Source organism: Sander lucioperca, chromosome 22, assembly GCF_008315115.2.
Source record: "Sander lucioperca isolate FBNREF2018 chromosome 22, SLUC_FBN_1.2, whole genome shotgun sequence".
NCBI classification, from domain to species: domain Eukaryota; kingdom Metazoa; phylum Chordata; class Actinopteri; order Perciformes; family Percidae; genus Sander; species Sander lucioperca.
In genome coordinates this window covers 3998788-4003787 of record NC_050194.1, presented here as the reverse complement: position 1 = coordinate 4003787, position 5000 = coordinate 3998788, and positions in this window count along the sequence as shown.

Below are 5000 nucleotides of genomic sequence, written 5' to 3'. Positions count from 1 at the left end.
AAATATTATGAGGACTGATATATAATCTAAATATTATGAGGACTGATATATAATCTAAATATTATGTACTGATATATAATCTAAACATTATGAGTACTGATATATAATCTAAATATTATGAGGACTGATATATAATCTAAATATTATGAGTACTGATATACAATCTAAATATTATGAGGACTGATATATAATCTAAATATTATGTACTGATATATAATCTAAATATTATGAGGACTGATATATATTCTAAATATTATGTACTGATATATAATCTAAATATTATGAGGACTGATATATAATCTAAATATTATGAGGACTGATATATAATCTAAATATTATGTACTGATATATAATCTAAATATTATGTACTGATATATAATCTAAATATTATGGGTACTGATATATAATCTAAATATTATGTACTGATATATAATCTAAATATTATGAGGACTGATATATAATCTAAATATTATGAGGACTGATATATAATCTAAATATTATGTACTGATATATAATCTAAATATTATGAGTACTGATATATAATCTAAATATTATGTACTGATATATAATCTAAATATTATGAGGACTGATATATAATCTAAATATTATGAGGACTGATATATAATCTAAATATTATGAGGACTGATATATAATCTAAATATTATGAGTACTGATATATAATCTAAATATTATGAGGACTGATATATAATCTAAATATTATGTACTGATATATAATCTAAATATTATGAGTACTGATATATAATCTAAATATTATGAGTACTGATATATAATCTAAATATTATGAGTACTGATATATAATCTAAATATTATGTACTGATATATAATCTAAATATTATGAGGACTGATATATAATCTAAATATTATGAGGACTGATATATAATCTAAATATTATGTACTGATATATAATCTAAATATTATGAGTACTGATATATAATCTAAATATTATGTACTGATATATAATCTAAATATTATGAGGACTGATATATAATCTAAATATTATGAGGACTGATATATAATCTAAATATTATGAGGACTGATATATAATCTAAATATTATGAGGACTGATATATAATCTAAATATTATGAGTACTGATATATAATCTAAATATTATGAGGACTGATATATAATCTAAATATTATGAGTACTGATATATAATCTAAATATTATGAGGACTGATATATAATCTAAATATTATGAGGACTGATATATAATCTAAATATTATGTACTGATATATAATCTAAATATTATGAGTACTGATATATAATCTAAATATTATGAGTACTGATATATAATCTAAATATTATGAGGACTGATATATAATCTAAATATTATGAGGACTGATATATAATCTAAATATTATGAGGACTGATATATAATCTAAATATTATGTACTGATATATAATCTAAATATTATGAGTACTGATATATAATCTAAATATTATGAGTACTGATATATAATCTAAATATTATGAGGACTGATATATAATCTAAATATTATGAGTACTGATATATAATCTAAATATTATGAGGACTGATATATAATCTAAATATTATGAGGACTGATATATAATCTAAATATTATGTACTGATATATAATCTAAATATTATGAGTACTGATATATAATCTAAATATTATGAGTACTGATATATAATCTAAATATTATGAGGACTGATATATAATCTAAATATTATGAGGACTGATATATAATCTAAATATTATGAGGACTGATATATAATCTAAATATTATGTACTGATATATAATCTAAATATTATGAGTACTGATATATAATCTAAATATTATGAGTACTGATATATAATCTAAATATTATGAGGACTGATATAATCTAAATATTATGAGTACTGATATATAATCTAAATATTATGAGGACTGATATATAATCTAAATATTATGTACTGATATATAATCTAAATATTATGAGTACTGATATATAATATAAATATTATGAGTACTGATATATAATCTAAATATTATGTACTGATATATAATCTAAATATTTTGAGTACTGATATATAATCTAAATATTATGAGTACTGATATATAATCTAAATATTATGTACTGATATATAATCTAAATATTATGAGTACTGATATATAATCTAAATATTATGAGTACTGATATATAATCTAAATATTATGAGGACTGATATATAATCTAAATATTATGAGGACTGATATATAATCTAAATATTATGTACTGATATATAATCTAAACATTATGAGTACTGATATATAATCTAAATATTATGAGTACTGATATATAATCTAAATATTATGAGGACTGATATATAATCTAAATATTATGAGTACTGATATATAATCTAAATATTATGAGGACTGATATATAATCTAAATATTATGAGTACTGATATATAATCTAAATATTATGAGGACTGATATATAATCTTAATATTATGTACTGATATATAATCTAAATATTATGAGTACTGATATATAATCTAAATATTATGTACTGATATATAATCTAAATATTATGAGGACTGATATATAATCTAAATATTATGAGGACTGATATATAATCTAAATATTATGTACTGATATATAATCTAAATATTATGAGTACTGATATAATCTAAATATTATGTACTGATATATAATCTAAATATTATGAGGACTGATATAATCTAAATATTATGAGGACTGATATATAATCTAAATATTATGTACTGATATATAATCTAAATATTATGAGTACTGATATATAATCTAAATATTATGAGTACTGATATATAATCTAAATATTATGAGGACTGATATATAATCTAAATATTATGAGGACTGATATAATCTAAATATTATGAGTACTGATATATAATCTAAATATTATGAGGACTGATATATAATCTAAATATTATGAGGACTGATATATAATCTAAATATTAGGAGGGCTGATATATAATCTAAATATTATGAGGACTGATATATAATCTAAATATTATGAGGACTGATATATAATCTAAATATTAGGAGGGCTGATATATAATCTAAATATTAGGAGGATTCATTAATGTGTGAGTTAAAGGAGATGAAATGACATATTTATTCCTTTCACATTAAAAGTCTTCCTGTCTGACTTCTCATCTGGTTTCTGTTTTCCTCTAATTCTTCATTTCTGTTGTTTGTCTTTCAGCTGTGGGCCCCAAATGTTTCTCCTTCACAATAAGAGTCTGGCCCTTCACAATAAGAGTCTTTGAACTTCAAACTGAGATTTAGTTTGTCTTTTTGATGCTTTGTGTGGTTCTTTCTTTATGCTTTTGTTTTGAATCAGTTTTTATTTTGAGGTTTTTGTTGCTTATTTCTGTGAGAAAACTGATATTTTGTTTGGTCGTTCACAGGAAGTCTTGGAGGCAGCTTCCTGTCTGGACAGGAAACAGAACCAGAACCAGAAGTGATTATAAACAACTGCATAAAAGAAAACAAGCCGAACCAATCTGGACGGACATGTGTTATGTTTTCTATGTTTTTATAAAGCGTCCGTCGCTGAAACTTTTTCACTTCGTGTCTAAAAGCTGAATTTTCTGTTTGTCTTTCAGTTTTGGGTCCAAAATGTTGTTCCCCTTCACAATAAGAGACCTGAAATGTTGTTCCCCTTCACAATAAGAGACCTGAAATGTTGTTCCCTTTTACAATAAGAGTCCTGAAATGTTGTTCCCCTTCACAATAAGAGACCTGAAATGTTGTTCCCTTTCACAATAAGAGTCCTGAAATGTTGTTCCCCTTCACAATAAGAGTCCTGGGACTGACTTTCAGTGAAGAGGAAGAGGAGTCGGCGGGTTAAAGACAGAGGACGAGTCGGCAGGTTTGGACATCTGGAGCCGCCAGTCAAACCTGAATTCATTAACCTCCAAAATTTAATTAATTAAAGACGCGTCAGCTTCAATTAGGAGCAATTAGAGAGCCGGGAGATTTTAATGGAGTCTGAACGGCGACTGAAAATCTGCAGAGAACAAACACATTAAAGCCACATAAACTCTCTGATGAACACATGAACGCACATTAATGAATACATTAATGTATTTAATAATGAATACATTAATAAATACATTAATGAATAAATAAACGTATTTTGGATACTTTAGTTCCTTTGGATCCTCACAGGAGAACTAGAAAACCCGAGTGGGCAATGTTCAAAGTTTCCATTGCTGAAGCTGCGGCAGGAGCTGTGGTCTCACGGTAGAGATCCATTTGACCGTGCGATGCTTCTGTTGCGCCGCGCTCCACTCTGTTCCTCTGGGTGACGTCAAGCGACTTCAACGTGCACGCAAAGCATTCCAGGAAGGCGGCGCTGCATTTCAAAAAATGCTGCGCGTCCAAAAGTTAGCCGATGCCCATCTTTATGCAAATTAATCCGTTGAACGTGACACGGCTATCCAGTAGAAGTAGAGGAAAATCTTTTAAACTGACCTTTGTTGTTCTGAAATGAAGACAGATTCAGCAACTGCACGGCCTATTTCTCTCTTAAAATGTTTTCAGAAACACGTTTCGGTGAACTATCTTCGTAAAATACTAGATCGTATTCTCAACGAGCCGCCATGAAATTCTCGAGAAGTCAAACCCACGTCAAGCGTTCGTCCAATCAGCTGCCGGTCAAGGGCGTGGAGCATCAACCATGGAGGTATGACGTCGCGACACCACGCTTCAGTCGTGTCGGACAAATGGATCTCTACCGTCAGGGTCTTACCCCCAATTATAATATTATAACGGCTACGTTCCGACTCCGTCCCAGCTCCGGCGGTGCCAGCCCTCCGGAGCAGATACGCAGAGCTTCTATTTTTGCCGGACGCCAAAGAGCAATTCAGCACACGGCAGATAGTGCGGGACAGGAAGTCGAGCACAGAAACAAAATAAACATCCGGTTAATTTTCAAAGTGAAATCCAGCGTGCTCACGGCGAATCATATTTCCCTGCTCTACACCTTGAAAACACAGCTCAGAGT